Source organism: Dryas octopetala, chromosome 7, assembly GCF_963921425.1.
Source record: "Dryas octopetala chromosome 7, drDryOcto1.1, whole genome shotgun sequence".
Taxonomy (NCBI): domain Eukaryota; kingdom Viridiplantae; phylum Streptophyta; class Magnoliopsida; order Rosales; family Rosaceae; genus Dryas; species Dryas octopetala.
Window position 1 is genome coordinate 20,201,429 of NC_141372.1, and position 26,337 is coordinate 20,227,765.

The 26,337-nt window shown below is 37.1% G+C and overlaps 1 long non-coding RNA gene and 2 pseudogenes across 2 annotated transcripts in view; 2 read left to right on the forward strand and 1 right to left on the reverse strand.

Annotated features, from left to right (window-relative positions):
• The first annotated feature begins 2,253 nt into the window (after positions 1-2,253).
• LOC147280397 (mitochondrial import inner membrane translocase subunit TIM44-2-like) overlaps positions 2,254-26,337 on the forward strand; it is a 45,221-nt pseudogene continuing 21,137 nt past the window's right edge. Inside the window, exons 1-3 of the transcript XR_015123249.1 lie at positions 2,254-2,331; positions 2,444-2,546; positions 25,463-25,474. The product of XR_015123249.1 is annotated as a mitochondrial import inner membrane translocase subunit TIM44-2-like (transcript). The remainder of the gene's footprint in view (positions 2,332-2,443; positions 2,547-25,462; positions 25,475-26,337) is intronic.
• On the reverse strand, positions 7,317-10,584 carry LOC147280398 (uncharacterized; annotated as a pseudogene).
• LOC147280399 (uncharacterized) lies at positions 23,872-24,369 on the forward strand. The gene is made up of 2 exons (XR_015123250.1): positions 23,872-23,987; positions 24,062-24,369. It is a non-coding gene; the product is annotated as an uncharacterized LOC147280399 (long non-coding RNA).

Below are 26,337 nucleotides of genomic sequence, written 5' to 3' on the forward strand. Positions count from 1 at the left end.
GGGTTGGGTTGCCTAAGTTGGATTGCTTTGGAGTCAGCTGGAGTGAGAGGGAAAGAGAGTGACAGAGAGATAGGAAAAAAGAGTGAGCGAGAAAGGGAGAGAGTGAGAGATAGAGAGATGCGGCTGAGAGAAAGGTTGCCGATGAATGGGAATGGGTTGGGTCGTCGATGCGACGGAGAGGGAGGGAGGTGGGTTTCTGCGCGCGCTTCTTTCTTTGTTTGCCTTTTTTTTTTTCAAAATTCTAATTTTTTTTTCTATTTTATATCATTTTTAGAGTTATTAGTTTTTGTCCACGTGGATATTTTTAGTGGTAGGATCCGTGTATGCCACATTAATACCGCGTAGGCAGTTAACGGTCATCTGAATGGTCAAACTAACGAAGGTACTAAGGCTCCGTTTGGGATTGCGGTGGAAGACCCAAAAGCTGTTATGGATGACAATTCTCAATCATCTACAGCAGTTTTGATGTTTGGTAAAAAAATTAAAAATTGCTTTTCTTCACAATTCTCAACTTCCCACAACAAAAACAGAAAGCAGATTTCTAGGTGCTTTTGAAAGTTGTAGTGAATCACAGCAACAATGAATATTTTATTTTACCCATAATACCCTCATTGATTTATATAATTTTTATTTATTTATTTTGAATTAAAAAAATGTCGATTGTTAGTTATATTTCATATTGTAATAATTAATTATGATATTTTATTTGTACGATTAAAATTATAATATACTTAAAAAAATAATAGGCATACTTATTTAATAATGTTGTTCTTAAAAAAATTAATGCTAATAAAAATTTGAAGCCACAAATTTAAAAAACAAGTAAAAAAACATTTTATTTTTACCAAACAAATAAGTGAAAGACACTTTCAGCATCATGTCTATTTTAGTAATTATACACAGTCACAACACTTTTACATTAACATTTACCAAACACTTTGATACTGTTTTTTGCATTAACAACACTTTTGAAAACATAGTTTACCAAACAGTCAATTGTTTTACTTTACAGCTGATTTTACTTCACAGCTGTTTTTCCTCACAGCAATACCAACTGGCCCTAAGTTGACGAAATATTGAAGTTGAGGTACCCGAATGAAAGTTTTTGAACCAGAGGTATCAAGTTGAAAAGTGATGTATAGTTGAGGTATATAATTATAATTAACCTTAGAATTAACGGTGTTAAGGTATTTGGGTGATGTGTCTTTAGTTGCCACGTGTTAAAATTCTATTAGTCAAGTAACACCACTCAACATTGACAGGTGGTGTTACTGGAACACTAACAAATTTCTCGAATAACTGAGCCAACAATAAGAAAATTGGGAGGACGGCTTCTCAACTGAGTCTCGTTCTTGTTTGCTCTGTATCCACAACAACTAAAACCCAGAGACTAGGGTTTCTCTTCACAAGAACCATAGGAAAATGCACTCCACAGTTTGATTTTTTTTTTTCTCTCTCTCTCTCTCTCTCACTCATTTTTTCTTTGTTGGGTTAGGTTATGATTGGGTGGTGGTGTATGAGAAGGCCGCAACACTTGAAGCCCAACGCTTCTCTGTTGCCAATGAGGCTTGTCATTAGCAACCATGTGATGTAATTGTGTTTTTTTGCTTTTGCATTTTATTTATTTCACTATGGACCTAAATACTAATAGAATACTTGGTTCTAGGCTTCTAGGTTTCTAGCTTAATGGTGGGTTGGGTTAAACTCTCTATTTAGGTTCAATTTTGGTGATATTGTGATGAGATTAATCTTGATCAAGTGCAAATTGTTCCATGCCAATTGCAAAACAATCCAATTGGTCATTTTACTCTGCTTGTACAATGATGACCCGTGGGATGAAAGAGATAAACGTTATGAAATAGTGTATACGTACTCTTGTTGCAGAAGCTTTTTTTCATTCCCTCAAGAATTCAATTGAACGTCTATTGTTTGGTAACTTAGGTCATGAACTTTTGAGAATCATTAGGAGGTATTAATTCAATGAAGTAGCATTTCACCATCAAACTTTTATCAAATTGTTATGACTTATGAGAACTAAGCTAGAGAACATCAACCTACAATTGATGGGGTATAAATTGAGGGTGTATTAAAAGCAAAATTCCTTATGAAGCAAATGAATAACTTTACAAAATTTATGTAAACTGGATACTAATACAGACATCAAAGCTTCCAACTTTTCCAAGAAAGATAAACAAAAAACACAATTTTCTTTTCTTCTCTGTTTTTGAGAAAATTTTAACTTTCCCCAATTTGATGGCTGGTAGAAAGCTAGTTCGCGATTTGTACCTTCACAAGCAACCCCTCTTACTTCAGCTGACGTCTTAACAACATGTTCGTTCATTTGAACAAGTTAGTAATCAAAGATTGAAACTTTCCTACATTTATTTGGTTAATTTTATATTTTTGCTTGTTTTATTTGTGGACTGGGAATTTGCTGAAATAGGTTTCCAGCACGAGAATTTGATTGCTTTCAGCAAATGGGTATTCGAGGAATCTTCGATTCAGTGTCTTCAATGAGTTTTCGAAGCAAACTAGTGAAAGGCGAAGTTAACAAGTGTCTCTTACTCTATTCTACGTGTGTAATATGTAAATGTATGCATGTGCATATGTACATAAGTTAATTCTTATAATTAATTGTATGTGATGGCAATAATATTGGGCAGCCAAAAGCTTAGGAATATATATATATTGTCAATTTAATTTCTGTTATTTTAATTGGTTTTCATCGTTTAACATTGGTGCATGTTGGCCTCAAATTAGTTTTACTTGGAACAAATTTTATTTGTATAGTGTGTTTATTGAACTGAAAAGGCAATTATAATTAGTCATTTGAGAGTGGAGGGAAACACAATCTTTTGGTTTGGTTGACTTATGTTGGGTCATACCTCTGAAGCACCGATATGCCAATTTAGTGGCGTATCCCGTATCGGATACACCAACAAATACTATACACTCGGATACTCGTTGGATACATATCTGGGTCAACAGATACGTGGTTGATAGTTGGATACGTGTATCCAAAAAATCGGATACGTTTATGGAGAATTAAGTGGGAAAGTAATTGAAAAGTGGAGAACACAAAGAGTTTCCATGCCAGACTTGCCTCTACTCATGTGCGTATCCAGTCATGTACTTCATCTCCTTATGTTTCTTCTTCATTTCTTCATTGTTGTGGAGAGAGAGACCTGCGACACTGACAAAGAGAAAGACATGCGTCGTCACGTCGCCGAGAAACTGCGACGGCGACAACGCCGAAACCTATTCTTCTGGACCTCTGGTGTTTCTTCTTTCAGCCAGGGATATGTTTCTAATTCTATACTTCTGTTCTGTTCCTCTCTGACAGGACCGCCCCCGAATTCCACCCTGAAAACCCAGAGAGGTCCTGCGGGAATCCAAAATCAAGGGAAATCCTACCGAAAATTCGGCAGAACCTCCCCTGAAAATGGACTAACCCAGAAATTTCAAAGCCTGTTAAAAAGCACTTCTATTCCTTTCAGCCACCTCTACCACAAAACAAATGAGGGTCTCTGACCCGTCCAAAAATAAAGTGACATAACGTACAACAAATTCTTTTAGGTTATCAGAGCCATTCTAGATTTTTTTATAAGTACAAATGTAAGGGATTCTAGCCTACGGGGTCCTCAACGTTTTCAAGATGCCTCGACGTTCCTCTTGGCTCGACCGCTCCTACCTGGGGAAAAATTTAAAACAAAAATATGAGAAAAACGTGAAATAATCTCAGTGAGTGGACAATTTATAAGTACGGAAAGTAATGGTCATTTATCTTTTACAAATCCTGAAAAGTCAATTTAAACTCTAAGACCTCACGTCGCTCTTTGAAATCCCACAGTTTCAAAACCCTGTTGGAACTCCCTTCCAAACAAAAACAACGATTATCCACATAAACCTTTTCATCATTTAAGTAACCATAATTGATTCGATAAGGACTACCATAAAATATGCAAGGTAAATTATTAAGCATGTTATCACGCCACAATAGACAATAATGTAATTTACTAAAATCCTTCATTTGTCAATCATGCAAGCTATCCATCTCTAGGCCATGAACTGAAACATCACATTATATAAGTATTCGGAAAGCTGCTAGTCATATTCTTGGATAATTAAGCTCGCCACATCCCGTGCAGAGCGAATCGATACACGGGCAGGCAGATAAGTATACTCGCCACTTCCCGTGCAGAGCGAATCGATGCAGGGGCAGGCCGGGATGCTCGCCACTTCTCATGCAGAGCGAGTCGATGCACGAGCAGGCAGGAATACTCGCCACTTCTCGTGCAGAGCGAATCTATACACGAGCAGGCAGGAATACTCGCCACTTCTCGTGCAGAGCGAATCTATACACGAGCAGGCAGGAATCTAGGCTCGCCACTTCTCGTGCAGAGCGAATCTATACACGAGCAGGCAGGAATCTAGGCTCGCCACTTCCCGTACAGAGCGAATCGATGTACGGGCAGGCAGGTATCCTCACATAATCTCAAATCACAACATTATCCAAACTAATTTATCTGTATACATGCCTCTTAAATTTCAAATTTCATCTCTCTTAAGCAAAAATCATTAGAACATGTTTGTGAGAAATTTATAATTAATTCGTCACCCCAAAACCCAAATCAAAGTTTCCAAAGCGCATATATAAATAAACATCCAATTTATACCACCCTCCACCAAAGAAAATTTCCTCAACTAGATAAACACATCGAAACTCAAATAAGTCTAAAGATACGAATATGGATTTAAATTATAGAATTTATTAAATTTCCTTCGAAAACCAAGTTCAACCCACCATGCAACACTCTAAATAAACTCAGGATAACAATTAGAATAATAATCATGAAATTCATAAATCATTTATAAAAACAAGAGGTCCACTCACAGTGCAAAATTTAGCTTCGATTCTCTACTGGATCGTCTTGAGTCTCGATCGTGTCACCTCAAATCGAGTCTAATCAATGCCGGAGGTGGCAGAAATTGCACGGAGGAGGAGGCGGGTTCGCGAGTTTCCTCGCGTCGATCCGCCGTCTTTGGTGACTGGCCGGTGAAGGGAGGCTCAAGGGAGGACGTCTGCCATAAGGGCTACACGCCGGTGGTCTTGTGCTGCCAGGAAGGTGTCCGGAGAGCCAAGCTCTGGCCGGGCTGTCGCATGCGCAGGGAAGGTCGCGAGAGAGAGAGAGAGAGAGAGAGAGAGAGAGAAACAGAGGACGGGGAAGAGAGAGAGAAGGGGGGCTGAGGCAGTGCCGTCGCCGCCTCCTAGCTGGGCAGCGAGGGAGGGAGGCCGGAGAGAAGGAGAGAGTCACCGGGGGGTGTCGGGGAGAGAAAACAGGGAGAGAGAGAGAGAGAGAGAGAGAGAGAGAGAGAGAGAGAGAGAGAGAGAAAGAGAGAAACAGAGGACGGGGAAGAGAGAGAGAAGGGGGGCTGAGGCAGTGCCGTCGCCGCCTCCTAGCTCGGCAGCGAGGGAGGGAGGCCGGAGAGAAGGAGAGAGTCACCGGGGGGTGTCGGGGAGAGAAAACAGGGAGAGAGAGAGAGTGAGTCGTGAGAGGGGAGAGAAATCCAGAATTTTCTGGACCCTTTTTGGGCTTTTAAAACCCATTCATGATATTTACAAAATTGCCCCTCACTTTGAACGTCCGTAAAATCCAAACCGTAACTCCGATTTGCACGTGCTTCGTGTCTACGAATTCGTACACTCGAGACTTACCCAACGGGCCTAAAGTCAAAATCAAAAGTCTACTAACAAGAAAAGTCAACTTTGGGGTCAAACCCAATTTAAAACGAAAATTAAAAATTAACCCAAAACCCCTTTTTATTTCTTAAATAAATTCCCAAAATAATCGACATAAAATCTCAAAACATTTAGAATGAATCCTTAAAAAAATACTGGGTCTCTCAATTTCATTTCCCACTATACCTCTACATGGCCATCAGAATAAAATTAAATATTTTTTTTTTTTTTTTTTTTTTTTTTTTGTGAAATTTGGGTCGGGTCGTTACACTCTCGATCTGAATCTCTAGTCAGCTCTAATTCTATACTTTTGTTCTGTTCTTCTCGATATGTTTATAATTTCTAATTTTGTACTTTTATTTAAAAATATTAAAATAATAATAATTAATATTTTTTATAAAATAATAATAATATATTAATATTGAATAAGAAAGATGTATGAGAATATTTCGGTTATAGACTTACAGTATATGGGACAATGAATATTGGATGCGTTTCTACTACTTTCCAGTTTCCACTTTTCTGATTATAATATTAGACTATTAGTATATCACTTTTGTGTGATGCTTTGAAGTTTGAACTGGGTCGTTGTTAACTTGTTATTTTGATATTTTGAAATATGTATCTATTTTTGTTGCTTATACTGTATAAATAATTATGTTCAGGAAAATGAGTCATCTAGATAATAATGCAAATGTTAATGTTAATCCTATTGAGAATACTGAAACTGAGGTAGATGATTATGCTCCATTGTGGAAGTATGTTAAGAAGCTCGAAAAAAATAGGAAAGAGAGGAGGAAATACACAGTTTGAATGTAATTTTTGTCATAAAACTTACGTAGGATCCTACTTTAGAGTCAAGTTTCACTTAATGAAAATGTCGGGAAATGGGATTGCATGTTGCAGCAAGGTTACTGATGAAGTTTATGCAGAAATGAAAAAACTTGTCAGAGAATGTGAGTACAGGTTGAAAAGTGTAGCTCCAAGACAAGTTTATTTGCCCACAACTGGTTCTTTGGGTTATTTTGTGATTGTGCATGTTTAGCAAAAGAAGAGACAAGCAATAAATGGGCCCCTTAAAAAAGCTTTTCAGAAGGAGGCTAGAGAAGAATGTGATGCAGAAATTGCAAGGATGTTTTATACAGGCGGGTTGTCCTTTCACCTTGCACGGAATCCACACTATCGAAAGTCCTATCTTCATGCTTCTACGCTTCCAGGATATGTTCCACCAGGTTATAATCAAGGAATAAAATTTCGAGTTTCGAGGAAATTTCGACGGAAATTTCGAAGATTTTTAAATTTCGACAAAAATTTGACGGAAACGACGGAAATTATTATCAAAATACGGAAATTTTGTATGAAACTTTACCATATGTTTATTTAACATATTATCTACTACATTGATAAAAAACATTGAAAAAACCAAATTATATAGTAAGTTTCATGTGATATGTGATGAATATAATGCGCGCTGGAGGCAAATACTGTTAAAATAATGCTTCACTAATTAATAATTACTTCAATAACACCTCAATTTATTTTTACTATAATATTGCCACATGAATTACAAAAGTAATCAATACCACATAGAGTTTCTAGGAGGTTCAAAATTTCCATTGTCTTCAGTATCATCATGTCCAGAGTAGGTGTAATGTGAAGAATAATCATCCCAAGATACTTCTCCAGCATAATTTTGCATGTAATTGCCAACATGCCAACCATATGGATCAGGAACCTGTTGTGGTTGAATTTGCCCATAAGCTTACTCATTTGAAGAGTTTGTCTCTTGTTGTGCCAATGAGTTACTATCAGACTCAACCAAGTAAGGCAGATGTGGTGGGTAGAATATTGGAGGGTTTTGCCCATAATTGTAATTGTCACTTCCTACCCCCATAGAGCCGAAAGTGGTGGATAATGAATCATCTTCTTCTTGTGCCAAACTCTCATGACCTCTTTGTCTGCGACTATAGTCTTTTCCTATGGCACCAATTCCTGGTCCAGCACGCCTACTCCCATGATCCTCATATTGTGTTGCATGTGTGTATTTTGCTTCGACAGAAAATGGGCTCATATACTCTTGAGAATGTCCAGTGACATCTTCATTTCCACCACCACCACCACTACCTCTACCTCCACTATTGGTAGGAGTGCTCGATCTTGTGCTAGAGTTGCCTGATCGAGAAGGATTAGTGGGAACTGGCTCAGTACGATGAGTCGACCTTGGTTGCATAAGTTCATTCAAACTTGTAGTAGGGCTCACCTCCTCATTTAGAACTCTGTCCACATTGATACCTTCCTGACGTGCTTGAGCTGCAATATCAGGGTCTGGATTGCCTGCATCATCATCTAAATGGAGGGGCCTAATCCACTGATAAAGCTGGTTTTCCTCCACATCATCATCCCTTATAGCAGCATCATATATATCCAGCGGATCATATTCATCAACGCGATCCTCCTCTGCTTTCTTGTCTCGAAGTGCAAGCCTCATGTTATAGTAGCAATACACCATCTTTTCTAACCTACTATATGAGAGCCTGTTTCGTTGTTTGGTGTGTATGAGTGCGAAAGTGCTCCAGTTTCTTTCACAAGCTGATGATGACGCCGTTTGTGATAAAACTTTGATGGCTAACTTCTTCACAGTAGGCGCATCACTCCCATACATGATCCACCATTCACTTGAAATGAAAAATTTGTTTGTGTAAGTGTAACTATAAAAATAAATAATTAAGTTAATCTAACTAATACAAGTACGATGTATACTCACTAGGAGACATTCGTGATCTAGCGGCCTTTGCAGCTCGCTCTCCGAACATTTTCCGAGCATCTTTAAAATATGTTAACTATATACAAATACAATACAAATTATACAATATCAATCAAATATATAATTTAAGACAATCAAATTCTATAAAGTATTAATATTTTTCGTAAAGATTCTTATGGGCCTTATGGCAAATTATTTTTACCTCATTTCTAAATTGGCCAACTTTTGGTGAATAGGGATCCAATTTGGAGAATACGTTGTGCACAGCCCGAACAAGTTCACCATCATCTCCAACGCTAGGTCTATATTGATAGCGATGATTCAAATAATAGGCTGCAATCATGCATCAAGTAAATATAGAAATACATAATTAGTAATTTAGTTCATTAATTGAAAGCTAAATCAATTAAAAAAATGCGGAACCAAAATAACAAATAAATTATTGGGTTACCTGCTGCGTGCAAATCGTGTTGTAACGTTTTAAACCATCGATCGTTGATGATTTTTATTACCCACCGTGCACCTTGTTTTTTTTCTAGCTCTTCCTTCACGACACGCATCAACTCATAAATTGATCCCATTGTAGGATACACTTCTGTGTCGACAATACGTAAAACTACGTAGAGAGGTTCAAACAGACCGCACACCTTATGCACCTGTTGCCAAAAAGAGTGATCAAGAACTATATTTTCAACCGTGATGCCTGCATCTGAACGCCGGAAATTGCTACGACCCCAATCATCACTGGTGAACAATTGCTTCAGCCCCATCATCTTACCATACAAACTATCCAATGCAATATAGTTTGTAGCAAATCGGGTGGCACCAGGACGAACAATATCTCCCTTCGTGATCTCTCGCATCTTTGCCAACAACCAGTTATGGTTGTAAATATAATTCGTGATCATTCTGACTTTTTTAATCACATTAGCAACCTGCTCTTTCTTCCCCATCTCTTCAAACATTAGATCAATGCAATGTTCTGCACACGACGTCCAGTACACATTGTATTTGTTCATTAACTTCTTACCTGCTTTGACAAATGCGGAACCATTGTCGGTCACAACTTGAACAACATTCTCCTCTCCAACCTCCGTGATTACATCCTTCAGTAGCCCATAAATATATTTATGATCCTTTATGCAATCTGAAGAATCAACGGACTTAAGGAATACCGACTTCCCTCTTGAGTAGGCCATGAAGTTTATGATAGACAGTTTGGTTGGACCTGTCCAACCATCGCACATGATTGTGCAACCATAAGTTGCCCAATCGGCCTTCAATTTGTTTACATGCTCTTGCATTTCTTGAAACTCCTGATCCAAAAATCCGGTGCGTATCTGATAGGGTGTTGGAGGTTCCACTCCTACTCCTGCCTGTTGACATCCTATCACCAAATTTTTGAAATGATGATATGCTGCTTTTGAAGGAGGAACATTTTCATATATGAAGAACTTGCTGATTAAGCGTTGCATCCCATCTTTGATTGACCCTCTGGAAAAGAGATTTTTAACACTCTTTTGACGTGCTTGAGCTGCCTTGTACATGCTTGGTGCTACTGGAGGTGTTGGTCGTGATTCCCTCATGCTTGATCCTCTTCGCATCTGTGCACCATTACTAGACCCAGAACCTTGTCCCCTGTTTGGGACTTTATGTAAGTGTTCCCTCTCCTATTCTGCTGCTTTAGAGGCTCGAAGTGCAGCTCGAAATTCTCTTCGCTCTTGAGGCCCCATATCATCATTATGATCCTCATCATCATCATCCTCATCATCATCACTCAGCTCAATCTGACCTTGTCCTCGAAGCTCTTCTCTGAGCTCTTCCATCCTTTGTATTTTTTTGCTTTTTTGGTGTTGTTTGTGTTGCATCCCTGCAATGATGAATTGTTTCACTTCTGGTGGGACACTATTGCATCGCTGCACATTGTGTCCAGGATCCATATAAGGTGGTATTTCAAGCGTGTCACTCCAGCACCCTTCATTACAAGGCCACAATATTTACATATTGAACCTTGTCTGCCACCCGGTAGTGGATCGGCATGATCCCAAGCTGGATCACGTGATCTCCCTCCACTGGCCATTGAATTCTAAATTCCTAATAACAAAAAGACATACACAGTAACACAAGAACAATAACAATTAACAAGAGAGTTAAATTCTATATTAATATCATATCAGTATATCACCAAGAAATTAATATCATATTAGTTATTAACTTATTACTAATTAGTAATTTCATATCATATAGATATTACCAATTGGCAATTCCATATTACTAATTTGTAATTTCATATCATATCACCAATTTCATTTCCATATTACTAATTTCATATTAATTATTAATTTATTACCAACTCCATATTAATTTCACTAATTCTAAATTACCAATTCGGCAATTCCATACATGATACATATTAGATTCATACTATTAACAAATCATACAAATTCCATATTAATTATTAACAAATCATACCAATTCCAATTTCATATCATATCACCACTTTCAACTTCCATAGTTCCATATCAATATTTATATATCATACAAATTACACAAATCATACAAATCAAAATCAACCTAAAATTATACAATCAATTCCAAAATTATACGATTAAAGATTCAAAATTAACCCAAAATCATACAAATTATACAAAACAAAATCAACCCAAAATCATACAATTAATTCTAAATCTATATAAATCAACCCAATATCAATATAATTTATCTTATATAAATCAACCCAAAATCATACAATTAATTTTGATCCTTAAATATTAATAGGTAATGATAAATTGACAATATATTGTAAATTTGTAACTTTGTAAGTTTGTAAATTGTAAATTTGTAAGTGACTAATTGACTAATCAACCCAAAACTTAAGTAACTTTGTAACTTAAATATTACTTACAGTAACAAATCAACCCAAATACCAAAACTCCAAACTAATTTCGGGGTTCAGACTTAAGAGAGAGAGAGAGAGGTCGAACTCGGCGTGGCTTCGAGGGTGGCCAGGCCGAAGGTGGCCGGAGACAGAGCAGTCCAAGAACACAAACAGAGAAGATAGAGAGAAAAAGAGAGAGATCGATGACTTCGTTCAGCCTTCAGTTCAATCCGAGAAGACGGAGGAGAGAGGCGAGCCGGCGGCGCTGCAGATCGAGAAGGGTGTGCGACTGGCCGACTGTGTAGGTGAGAATATGAGGGTTGGGTTACGGGTTAGCTGGGTTAGCTAGGAAATTTCCACGAAATTTCTCTCAAATTCAGAAAATTTTGCTTTTAAGGGTATTCGAAATTTCGAATATTTCGCCAAAATATTCCGAAATTTTGTCAAATACGTGTTAAAATTTTGGAACTCCTTAAAATCGAAATTTAAACCCTTGGTTATAATGCACTAAGAACTACTCTTTTGCAACAAGAGAAGATCCACATTGAGCGGTGCTTTCAACAAATCAAAAGTGCATGGAGCACTAAAGGTGTAAGTGTGTGTAGTGATGGGTGGATAGATTCGCAAAGAAGACCACTTATCAATGTTATGGCAACTTGTGAAAGCGGGCCTATGTTCTTGAAGGCAATTAATTGTGAAGGAGAGTACAAGGACAAACATTGTATATACACTACCAAAAAAAAAACATTTAGGCGACAAAATTAATTCGTCGCCCAAAACAAGATTTTGTCACCCAAGAGTTTAGGCGACGAATTTTTGTCGCCCAAATATTGCCGGCCAAAGTTTGTCGCTCAAGGATTTAGGCGAGACGAAACGTGGTTTGGGGCGACGAATAGTGGTTTTAGGCAATGAAGGTATGATTTCGTCGCCTAACACCACTCTAAGTGACGAACCATCTTCGTCGCCTAAAACCACTTTAGGCGACAAATAGTTTTCGTCGCCTAATTTTTTTTTTAATTTTACCGTTTACTTTACCTTTTATTTTACATTTTTATCCGAAAACAATATAATATAACCTAAAATTGGATTTTAACAAATTTATATTAACACAAATTAGCAAAAAATTCATAATTATATTCAAATTATATCTGTACAAACGATATATAACTGTTATATGACCCTAGTGGTCAATCTAAGTCGTCAACATCAACGGAATCCCTTCTTGGCGGCGGAGGCGGCGTAGACGTGATAAAGCCAGGTAAGTACTGGGTGAACATCGCCTGCATCTGTGCCTGCACCTGTGCCTCATGAATCTCTCTCTCGGAATTTAGCTGATGCTGCATCTGCTCCAATCGAGCGGTCAGATCGGCGACGTGCCCATCATTCTGTAACATGGAAGTATATAATGAGATAAATTTATTTAATCAAGCTAAACTTAAAGAATATTAATAAAAGGGTTTAGGAACTGTTACCTTTTTATTGGGTACATCCACCGATAATTGACCGGACCTGCAAGAGTTGCTTTAGACGAAAAATGTATCAGCAAGTGAATCATTATATCAAAAAAAGCAATGGAAAAATTTGCTCGAACTTGCACAGGATGTACACAATCTCATCCTTCAACATCTCCACATCCAACACACACAACGACTTGGCGCATATTTTTTGAAAAAAATTGGACAAAGCAATAATTGGTTCAACAACCTTTTCGGGCAAAAGCCTCCGAATACCTACCGAAATAAGTCGTTGTAATAACACATGACAATTGTAACTCTTCAGTCTCGATATTTTGCCCGGGTCGATTTTCACATTTCGTGAGATATTAGCCGCATATCCATTTGGAAATTTGACAGATGCAAGAAACTTTAAGAATTCTTTCTTAGCCCCGGGCTTCATTGTAAAGAATGGATGCTTTTTTCGAATTTTGTCACCCTTCTTATCTAACCACAAATGTCTTCGTATGCCAATTTCTTTCAAACCTTGTCAGGCCTTTATGGTGTCTTTTGATTTTCCCTCGATTCCCAAAATTGTCCCTACCATACTTTCACACACATTCTTCTCAACATGTATTATATCGAGATTATGCTTAATTTTTAACTTTGACTAGTACTCCACTCGAAGAATATTGAATTGTTCGTCCAATTGAGATATTCAGATGGTCTCGGCATATTTCTTTACTTGTTATCGGGATATTTGCCAATCCGACCAAATTCTATGTTGTTTAATTGACTCAAGATTTCATCACTTGTAAGTTCTTTAGGTCTTCCTCGCATCTCTGTTTTGCCATCAAAGGACTCTGTTTCTATACGCCAATCATGACCATCCGACGTCAACCATCGTCAATGGCCCATATAACATATTTTTCCACCGTGCCAAGCAGATGTCGTATCCTGCATACAAACCGGGCATGCCTTGTAACCTTTTGTGCTCCAGCCTAACAAATTCTCATAAGCTGAGAAATTATTAATTGTCCACATGACTGCTGCACGCAAGGTAAACATTTTGTCAGTCAACTTATTATATGTCAACACACTGTTTTGCCACAAGTCTTTCAACTTATCAATCAAAGGCCGCAAATACACATGGATCTTTTTGCTAGGGGATTGCGGCTCCGGAATTAATAGCGACATCATTGTAAATTATTTTTTCATGCACCTCCAAGGAGGCAAATTATAAGGAACCATAACGACTGGCCAAGTGCTGTGGGATGTGCTCATATTCCCATATGGATTAAATCCATCTGACACGAGTCCCAATATGACATTTCGAGGTTCTGCTGCAAAATCAGGATAGATTTTATCAAATTATTTCCATGCGCTTCCATCTGCAGGATGCCTCATCACATCGACATCAACCCACTTATCCTTGTGCCATCTCATGTCACTAGCAGTATGTGTCGACATATACAATCGTTGCAGTCTTGGCTTAAGGGGAAAATAACGCAATGCCTTTCTTGGAATCTTTTTCTTTCCATGTCTAGACTTCTTCTGATATCTCGGCTCATTGCACACAGGGCATTCATCCCTCCCTTTCTTTTCTTTGTAAAACAATGCACAATCATTCTTGCAGGTAGGGGTGGGCATTAAGACCGAAAATACCGAAATCATACCGTTTCGTGTCATTCCGTATCGTTTGGTCCCGTTCTGTTTTCAAAACCCATACCGATCTCATACCGTACCAATCCCAAACGGGATAGGATCAAAACTGAATGTTCAATACCGGGATAGTCCCATCCCGTACCAATTAATTAAAAATTTAATTATTTCATTTTAATAGGCCCAAATAAGTGAATAACACAAAGCCCAATTCATTTTTTGAAAAGTTTTCACCCAAAAACCCAACCCACACCCAGAGGACCCAAAGGTTCTGCTTTCCCAATTTCTGAATTTTCGAAAGGACCCAGAGGCTAGAAGTCCCATACTGGCAGACTCCCAAAGGCCAAAGTCACCATTCACATTCACCAAAGTGTTGCAAACCTTAACCCAACCCTTTCCCAGCACTCTCCCTGAGTCTCAACTTCGCATTGTACTCGCAGAGTCGCAGTCGCAGACGAGGACCCCAGCAGCTGTCGCCGTAGCCGTCGCACCACCCTCTTTCGCCGTCGCATCGCATATTCGCACCAGCCTCTCTCTCTCTCTCTCTCCCTCACATAGCACTACTGCACCAGCACATTCACACAAGTCCCTCCCCCTCGCATCGCACCATTGCACCAGCCTCTCTCGCCGTCGCATCGCACCTCTCTCGACAGGTTATGGTAAGTCATAAGTGTTTATACTTTGTGAGTTTGTGATTGAGAATTTGGTTTGTACTTTGTGAGTTTGTGATTGAGCATTCTGGGTTAGATTTGTTATTTGGTTTCTAAATTTTTTGATTTGTTCATTGAGCATTCTTTTCTGGGTTAGATTTTTTATTTAGTTTTTGCCTTTCTGGATTTTTTGATTTGTTAATTGAGCATTCTGGGTTAGATACTTAGATTTGTTATAACTTATTTATTCTGTTAGCCGAAATGGGTTATGGGTTGGGTTTTGTTTATGTCAATTAATATGTTATATGTTATTGGTTAATGGTTATTCAGTTATTGGGTTAGATTTGTTATAACTTATTGGTTCTTATATTATGCAATGTTGATGTTGATTGAGATTTGAGAAGGCTGATTGAGTATCCTGATTGCCTGAGTGCATTCAGCTGTGCAAATCTAATTAAATTAATAAATTTACAATTGTTCCTATTAGTTTACAATTGTTTATATTAATTTACAATTTATATGGTATGGTTTATGTAGTCTAATCCCCCCCAGCAGCAGAGTGGCCCGAGTGGGGTTGGTTGTTCTTCAACATGAACCTCACCATCACCAATGGGACCGCCATGCCCAGAGTCCAACTCCATGCAAACTGAACATGCAGCAGAAGAGAGCCAGAGCCAATGGGGAGGAAAGAACATGCAATCCCAAGAAAATGTACCTGTAAGTGAGCTCAATACAGAGAGTAAAGGTAGATTTGCAAACAAGCGTAGTTGGGTTTGGGATCACTTTAAAGAGTATGAGGAAAAGAAAAGATAATGAAATAGGGAAGATGATTGAAGTAGAAGTTGTTCATAAGAGAGCTAAATGCATATAGTGTCTTAAAGGTTCTTTAGGAGATTATGTTGTTGATAGTGGAAAAAATGGGACATCAGGAATGCTTAAACACATTAGAAAATATTACAGATACAACCCACCCAATCAAGATAAAAACGAAAAGATCCATATTGGTGATAAGATGGTTTCTAGGGGGTTTGTGCAGAGTAATGTTATGGAAACTTGTGTTGAGATGATTATGATTGATGAGCTTTCATTTAGTTTTGTAAAGAAGATGAGTTTTTGGAGGCTTTGTAGTGTTGCTTGCCCATTGTTTGATGTCCTTTGCAGGAGAACTATAGTTAAACATTTTCTCAACATGTTTGATGTTCATAAGGCCAGCTTGAAGAAGGAGTTAAGTGGCTATAGGATCAACCTCACTACTGACACTTGGATAAGTTTCCAAAACTTTAATTATATGGTGCTCATTGCTCATTTCATTGATAGTGATTGGAAGTTGCACAAAAGAGTTTTAAACTTTTGTGTGATTCCTAATCACCAAGGGTCCACCATAGGGAAGCTTATTGAGGCTTGTTTGTTGGAGTGGGGGATAGAGAAGGTCATGGCCATAATTGTTGACAATGCTTCTGCAGATAAAGTAGCCATAGATCAGGTGAGGTCTAAGATGAATAGGTGGGAGAATTCACGAGTTGTTTTGGGTGGGAAGTATTTGCATGTGAGATGTGTTGCTCACATAACCAATCTAATAGTGGGGAGTGGGTTGAAGAAGCTGAATATGTATGTGTTAGCCATTAGGAATGCTATGAAGTTTGTGAGGTCCACTCCACAAAGATTGAAGTATTTTAAATCCTCAGTGGAAAAGGAAAAATTGTCCACCAAAAGTCTTGTATGCATAGATGTCCCCACAAGGTGGAATTCAACATTTATAATGTTGGAGGCAGCCTTGAAATTTAAAAAGGCTTATGCAAGAATGGGGGAGGATGAGGACAGCCCTTTTTTGACTTACTTTAAGGAACCAGATGAAGAATATGATGAGGATGACAATGTGATTAAGAGCAGCGGTAAGCGGTCTAGGGTTAGACCACCTAATGAGGATGATTGGGAAAAAGCAAGGGTGTTTGTGCAGTTTTTTAGGGTGTTTTATGATGTGACTTTAAGGGTTAGTGCATCTTTGCACCCCACTATCTACACAACTTTTCATGATCTTTTGGCTATTAACCGTGAGATTAACAGGTTATTTGTGACACCTGAGATGACCACTGGTTCAGAGACTGAGAAAGTGTGTGTGACTTGGTAGCCAATATATTTGTGACACTTTCTGTTCTTCTCGATATGTTTCTAATTTCTAATTTTGTACTTTTATTTAAAAATATTAAAATAATAATCATTAATATTTTTGATAAAATAATAATAATAATATATTAATATTGAATACGAAAGATGTATGAGAATATTTCGGTTACAGACTTACAGTATATTGGATTAGTTTACAGTATATGGGATAATGAATATTGGAAGCGTTTCTACTACTTTCCAGTTTCCACTTTTCTGATTATAATAATATTGGACTATTAGTATATCACTTTTGTGTGATGCTCTGAAGTTTGAATTGGGTCGTTGTTAACTTGTTATTTTGATATTTCAGCTTGATATTTTGAAATATGTTTCTAATTCTGTTGCTTATACTGTATAAATTATTATGTTCAGAAAAATGAGTCATTTGGATAATAATGCAAATGTTAATGTTAATCCTATTAAGAATACTGAAACTGAGGTAGATGATCATGCTCCACAGTAGAAGTATGTTAAGAAGCTCGAAAAAATAGGAAAGGGAGGAGGAAATACACAGTTTGAATGTAATTTTTGTCATAAAACTTACAGAGGATCCTACTCCAGAGTCAAGTTTCCTTTTTTGAACATTTCGGGAAATGGGATTGCATGTTGAAGCAAGGTTACTGATGAAGTTTATGCAGAAATGAAAAAACTTGTAAGAGAATGTAAGTAAAGGTTGAAAAGTGCAGCTCCAAGACAAGTTTCTTTGCCCACAACTGGTTCTTTGTGTTATTCTGTGCCTGTGCATATTCAGCAAAAGAAAAGACAAGCAATGAATGGGCCCCTTGAAAAAGCTTGTCAGAAGAAGGCTAGAGAAGAATGTGATGCATAAGTTGCAAGGATGTTTTATATAGGTGGATTGTCCTTTCACCTTGCACGGAATCCACACTATTTAAACTCCTATCTTTGTGCTTCTACGCTTCCAGGATATGTTCCACCGGGTTACAATGCACTAAGAATTACTCATTTGCAACAAGAGAAGAGCCACATTGAGCGGTGCTTACAACCAATCAAAAGTACATGGAGCACTAACGGTGTAAATGTGTATAGTGATGGGTGGACAGATTCACAAAAAAGACCACTTGTCAATGTTATGGCAACTTGTGAAAGCAGGTCTATGTTCTTGAAGGTAATTAATTGTGAAGGAGAGTACAAGGACAAACATTGTATTGCCAACTTCCTTATCAATCCATTAAGGAAATTGGTTATCAAAATGTGGTTCAAGTAAACACTGATAGTGCATCCGTTTGTAGAGCTGCTGGATTACTTGTTGAGGCCAAATATACCAACATCGTTTGGACACCATGTGTGGTTCACACCCTTAATCTTGCTTTGAAGAGCATATGCTCACCAAGACTAAATGATGATTGGCATGATGAATGTAGTTGGATTTCAGAGAAAGCTGATGATGTTCGGTTCATAAAAAATTTTAGGCTTTTTAGCAAGATACCTACCTGAACTTTGACTCTATTTGCATGTGGTACCTAAATTAAAAATTGAAGCAAGTTGCCTTCTAAATTAAATTTATTTTGCAAGTTACCACCTACATCTAATTCCATCCAAGTTTGTTAGAAAGTTCCGTCAAAAAAATGCATGTGGCGACGCACATGACCCTTTTTCAAGGGTTTTTTGGTCTTTTCATAACTGAATGACCATGACCTTTATCCAAAAGGCCTTTTGGATATCCCTTTGTTCTCACTGGTTGAACTTTTTAGAGGAATCTCAACTGTTCTTCAGGTTAGCTTTGGGGTTTAGTGGGTTGACAGGGAATCTACAAGATTTGTGGGAATATCAACGTTTCGTAGTGAAATTCAATAATTTTGTGGGTCAAATTGGAGATTCGGTGTGGATTTTGAGATGGAAGGACATGCTAAGACATGTTGGGGACCTCCAGATTGCGATGAGTTGGTTCTTTTCCTCTTCTGTGTGGTCCTTGTGATTTTTGGCTAATTGACTCACTCACTGCATGCACTTACGCCTCCATTGATTTCTCTCTCTTTCCTCCTCTTTTATCTTTTGTTGTTGTTTTCTTTGCTTTTCACTTTTAGTTTGTCATGATATTTAGGATCATTGTATTGGGAAGGTATCTTAATGCTAAGAGATTCATGTATAGCTTATAATATTATAAATAAAATGGCCACTCTTTTTTTTTTAAGAGAAAAAAAAAACGGTTACTTTAGTTTGGTTAATATTGCATTCATTCTTTATTATGGTTTAAATGTGTGGGTTTGTGCGGTGGTGGTGGTGTTGGATTTGTTTATTTTTCACCCATTTTTGTCTTCTGGTGTGCCATTAATCATAAGTTGTGTTTATATTGCATTTGTTGACAACAACAAAAAGAAGTTTAGATTGCATTTGTCTGCTTATATTCAATAGGACAATTGTTTGTTGGTGTTGGTTGTTGGCTTTATTCAATAGGACAATTGTTGTTTTGTTGTTTCTATTCAATTAAATACAGTAGGAAGGGATTGTTGGTTTTATTAAGTACATTTGACTGGTTGTTTAGTGTGTGAGATTTCAAATTAAGTGAATATAATTGTTTTTGTTGTAAGATAAAGTTTGTTTGCATTTTGTTTGTTTATTAGGTGCTGGAGACGATGTGGTGCCATGGTACTTGGAACAAGTATACAACTTTCTTTTGCTTTCCAACCCCAACCATGACATACCAATTCTTGATGTAGACTCATGAGAGCACCCTCACATGAACCCCAACTCACCAAAACATCCCCACATGAACCCCAACTCACCACAGTCTCCTACCACAGCACCATCACACCATTTCCAAAGTTAGTCTGAGTTAATTTATGTGAGTGTAGATCTAGAAGATGATAATTTTGTTGATTCAGACTATGAGCAAAGTGATGGTCAAGAGAATATATTGCAGGGTGTTCATGATGATGACTTGTTAGTTGAGAATATGGATGATGTGGAAGAGGATCATGTGGCATTGGTCTCAACAGGTAAAGGAATGGAAAATTTTGGATTTGGTGATGTTGTGACACACTCTGAAGAATCAGATGAGTTAAGGAGCTTAGTTCAAGGTGGGCTTAGTGTTTGCAAATCCTGATGAGTTTAGAGAGGCAGTGAGGGAGTATGCCATTAAGCAGGGCAAAACCATAAAGTTTGTGTTGAATGAAGGTTATAAACTCCAAGTACAATGTGAGGTATTGCTAGCAGGGAAGGAAAAGCCAAAACATGGGGGGTACATAATGAGAAATAATGCCAATGCGATAAAGAAAAAAAAGAAGGGTAGGAAACCATTTGACACCATATGTCCATAGAAGCTCTATGCATCTAGGATTGATGACACAGAGACTGTAGTTGTGAAGTCAGACAAGAAAAGGCATGAGTACTGCAATAGGGTATAAAGAAACTCAAGTTGTATAGCCACATGGCTAGCAAAGAAGTATGCTGATGATCTTATGAATGATCCCAAGTGGGATGTCACAGCATTTCAAAAAAGAGTGAGGAAGGAGTGGGATATGAATGTTTCATTGTGGAGGATATACCAAGCAAGGTATAAGGCATCGGCTTATATTGAAGGCACTTATAAGGAGCAGTATGCCAAGTTGAGAGATTATGGTGAAGAGCTTTTAAAAACTAATCTAGGTAGCACAGTGCTGATCAAGAGTGATTTGGATAAAGAGAAGCCAAGATTTGAGAGGTTTTATGTTTGTTTTGAGGCAACAAGGAAAGGATTTGTGGATGGGTGCAGGCCTGTAGTAGGGTTAGATGGATACTACATAAAGGGCCCTCATCCAGGTCAATTGCTTGCTGCTATGAGTATAGATGCTAACAATGGCATGTATCCAATAACATATGCTATTGTAGAAATTGAAAATAGAGATACTTGGACCTAGTTCTTAGGGCATTTTATTAAGAATGTTGAGCTTGTTAATAGTCAAGGGTGAGTTTTCATAATTGATAAGCAAAAAGGACTACAGAATGCCTTGAAGGAGATTGTACCAGATGCAGAACACAGACATTGTGTTAGGCATCTGTACAACAATTTTAAACTGAAGCATCTTGGCTTAAGGTTAAAGAATAGAGTATGGGCAGCTGCTAGATCAACCACTGTCCCTTACTTCAACACTGAAATGAAAGAGGCTGCAAGTTGAGGATGGTGAGGCTGCAAGTCTAGTGATCTATGTTGTATATGTCCATACCATTTAAGAATAGTTTCTCTTATATGGGTGTCACTCTCAAGGTTTCTCTAATACAATAGTTTTTAGTCCTATCTTTTCTAGTCACTCCTATCATCAATCTTAGCATTTCTCATTTCATGGATGCATTGCGCTTACTTTTTCTTTAATTTCTTGCATTATGTCCCCTAAATGTATAATCTTCTTAGTCCAGCCTATTATGACAACCAATCTTCATTCTGTGAAGATTGGAACGCCTAGATAACTGGAGAGACAATGCAGTGCCTGCTCAATGTGTGTTTGCCAAGGTAGCATCTGCAATCTCAAAGTTTGAGCCTGTGACTGTCTGCTCAACTTGATACATACAAAAGACTGTTAGAATTTTGATGTCTTAAGGGTATAATTCAGCATTTTAATGTTTACTCATGGCTGCATTTTATCATGGACCTCTTCTTGGATATACAGGTTTTGATGATGGTTGCTATTGAGATTGGAGTCATGACCTTCTTGTTGCGCGGAAGGTTAGATCATTGTTTGATTGTACATGATCTGTAGCTCTGTAGATGATATGGTAAGAAATCTACTTGGTTGCAATCTTACATTGTATTAGATTAATTTTCTTTCCTACTGAGCTGCTCTTTGGTCTTGATCCTCTTTTCTTTATTACTTATGTGTACACAACTTTAAGAAACAAACCAGAAACTAGGAAGAATAAATGGATTTCTTTTGTTCTCTTTTTTTTCCTCATTTTTCCGTTTGTTTTGGGTTTCAGATTTCAATTAATGTTCTAAATGGATTTTGTTTAAGCTAGATATGTCTGTTGTTTTTGGTAACATACTGTCATTTGAATACGACAGCCATTAAATATGATTGCTTGCTGGGCTGAAGATCCCTATGGGGAATCTTATAAGAAGCATTTTGCAAGGGTTTCAGATTACGTATGGGTGGCAGAAGATGGAATAACAATGCAGGTTTGTATAACTGTTTCCCCCTACTGTTTGCTCAGGTTTTAAGTTCAAATTGGTTGGAAGTGCTACTTGGGCCACCAAAGTACTGATTTTGATACTTTCTATTCATATGCAGAGTTTTGGTAGTCAGGCGTGGGATGCTAGTCTTTCCATTCAAGCTTTGATTGCTGGAAATCTCACTGATGAACTTGGACCCGTACTTAAGAAAGCACATGATTACGGATTACCTGAAGAAATCTCATGTTTCTGTTATTTTCTCTACTTCTCTGTTTACTATATAGTATATACTTTGTTCATGAAGCGTCTTATTTTCTCCTTCTACATTTTTAGTCAGCTAAAATATTAATTTACTTGTAATGGTCTAGGTTAGGGAAAATCCTTCTGGTGACTTTTTACTTTTTTAGCCCATTTTCGTCACATTTCTAAAGGAGCATGGACTTTCTCTGATTGAGACCATGGATGGCAAGTTTCTGACTGTGCTGCAGAAGCTCTGGAGGTATTGTTTTTTTACTCACATGCTTTCAGAAGTTGAGGGTTGAGCTTTAAACATAACAATTATATATTGCTTACAGCATATACCATTGTATTAGTTATCATTGCTTACAGCCATAGCATATATCATAAGAGTCACAGCCTTATGGATATTGTGGAGAAAAGCGGTGGTCAGTACCATGTATTAATTATCATTGCAGATGGCCAGGTTTACATCTAGAGCCCTCTCTCTACCTCCTCTTTTTCCTTAATGCATGTGAACAATCTTTACTAAGTACGGCTTCCTTGATTTCATGAAGGTTATGGTAGATTACTGTAAAGACTACGCCTATTCACAAGGCTATCTAGCATTTGATGAAAAAAAAATGGAGGCTGCGTTCTTATCTTTTGAAAAAGGAAAAAAGGGTAATTTGATATACACACATATTATAATTTTGAAAGGTCAACAATTAATTAGTTTAGAAAAGCATTGTTCTCAAGAAAACAATGTTATAATAAATTCAAGTAATTCTTTAACTTAAGACCACATTATACAACATAGTTCTGATTATAAGTTTTAGATTGGCCTTGAATTTCTTGTAATTTTCTTATCACTTTCACTACCATTCAAGGTTTAAGAAGCATTCTTGTGTCCTCAACTGCAGTAGCTTATGAAATTGAATAGGGTCATGGCATATATCAAATAAAAAAGGCAAGCATTACCCCCTACCCTCTGTTTTGTCTAATAACTAAATGGTTGCATGTACTGTATGTAATTATTTGTTTTATTTCATTTACTTAACCACATCTATTATACACTTAAATAAAATACAAGTTTAAGCTTCTGAATACTGAAAGTGTTAATAGCATTCATACTTCTGTGGTGGTGTTTCTAAAAAATAAAACAAAAATGGGCATAGTTATGCTAGTGTTAGCTCTTATAGGATGGCTTTTTAACTAATTAGCTCAAGTATATATATTTTTCCATTTTGTTCATTAGGTTCCAGGAAGTCGAGGATGACTAAAAGGAGGCCTTGAATTTGGATAATCCCTATAGAAAAGGCATGACGTGCAACAACTAGCAGAAACTTGGAGAATTGAAAGAATCCATTGAGAGTATGTATAAAGTGAACTATGAATTTGTTTCATGATGCTATTATTGCTGATTATTGCTGTTTCTCACCTTGCAGAGTGGAAAGTCTACAGCTATCTATGCTTGTGCACAAGATGAAGGGTTTGTTACAAGCCTTGTAAAAAGTGCAAGAAGTATGGGAACAATGCAGATGTAGAAAGGTTCAAAAGTTGGTCTCAAAGTTTTTAAACCATGTCATGCCTTTATAGTTTGTGTAACAAGTACTTTTTTCTATGTATAGCTCATCAAGCTACTTTACAATTAATTTATTGGGGTGTTAATTGGCAATGGATGTGTGAATGAGTTTGCTGTGACTTTGTAAACTTAAATTCCAATTTAATGAATTCATGAATATTTTTGAGTTGTCCATATTTGTGGATTTAATTGGATGCAAGCAGGGATTTAGTGAGATTTAATTTCAATTGGATCCAAGCAGAGATGTTAAAATGTGAATCAAATAAATAACAGTTGTCAATTTAAAAATATTGTGTTAGTCAAACCTAGACAACAGTTTTAGTTGATTAATCATTGTGATAATCAAACCTAGACAACGATTTTAGCAGAAAACAAGTTGTGGATAATTAAATTAAATAACGATTTTTAGTTATAAACAGATGTGTATATGTGATTAAAACAACATGTTTTAGCTAAACCTATTGTTTGGAGATGCATTACACAACGGTTTTATATAATCAACAGATGTGTATATGTAATTTAAACAACATTTTTGAGTAAAAACTGTTATTGAGTATCTTTGCTAACAATATTCCTACCAATTTTATACCTAATTATGCAACGGTTTTTCTTAAAACTGATGTTTAACAGTGCTTTGGACCACATTTATAGTAAATAAGCATTGTGAGATCATTACTAATACAATAGTTTTATATCTGTTAATGTTGTGTATTGTGCTTCGAGACAACCGTTTTCGACGAAATCATGCATTTTGGTGGACACTAGACAACAGTTTTTTACCGTTGTCTAAATATGCTATAGATGTCACTCGCCTAGACGACGAAATTTTGGGTAAATAGACAACGGTTTTTTACCGTTGTCTATTAACTTCATTGTTGTAGTGAAGGCTTACAGTCCCTATATCCATCTAATGGCTAGCCAAGAATTCTGGCCTGAGTCAGGACATGATCCAATTCTACCCCCTCATTATCACAAGCAAGCAGGCAGACCCAAAAAGGCCAGAATTAGAGAAGCTAATGAGCCACCCCTACCACTAGCAAACCAAGGTAGGTTACCAAGGACATACATCAAAATCAAGTGCAGAAAATGTGGCTAAGAAGGACACAATGTCCAATCTTGTGGTAGGGATAAGAGACAAGCCTCTACATCTGCATCACAAGTAATGGAATAATTCTAATTTACTTAACTTAATAAACACAAGTTTTAGTTTACTTACAAGTCAATCTCATTTGGGAATGTTTTTTGTACGTTGGAGCAGCTCAAGACTCGCACCCAAGTGCATCATCATTTAATGGTTCGCAGGTAATGGCTTGAAATGGAATTAAATGGTATGTGATAATGGCATGAGTGTTAATTTTGTTGATTTATGGTATTAGAATGGTTAGCAGATAAGGCAACCAATCAATAAGCTTTTGAGAATCTAATGTTTGTTAAGTCATACTACAGCTAGCTAACATAATTCAAATTGCATTTGTAGGTTCAAAATTGTACAACTCCATCTCAACCTGTAATGCAAGCCAATAATTTTGCATCACAACCTAATACTCTAGGGGTACAGAGTAAGAGGCACAAATCCCCTGCAAAGAGACAATTCCCAAAAATAACCAAGACTGCTGTGCAGAATAGGCCTTTTGGTTTTTGAGTTTAAAATAGCTGCAGACATTATTGGTTTTTAAGTTTAACAATGTTGAATACATGACAAGTTTTTGAGTTAATCATGGCAATTGTTTTTGGAACTCTAATATATTTTGGATACTATGATGTTGTAGTTGAATTTTGTTTGAATTTGGGAATGAAATATGGTGCAAGTTTAACTTACATGTAGGAATGAAATTTGGGAATGCAGGCTGACTAGTTTATGCTTGTTTTCAGATTTATGGATGCAAAATAATGTCCTTTTGGGAAGACATAATGGCCCAATTTCAAGTTACATATGCACAGGATTTCTTTTGATTGAGTGGGTGGTTTTAATTAATTTTTGCATGGGTGATTTTTTTGTTTTGTTTTTTTCAATTTGGGTATTAGGATTTTGATTGAGGGTCATTCGATTACATGCATGTTGATTGTTGATCGATGTGGGTTTCTAAAGATTAATTAATTTCATCCAGTTTATGTTCTTAGTTTCTCTTTTATTGCTAG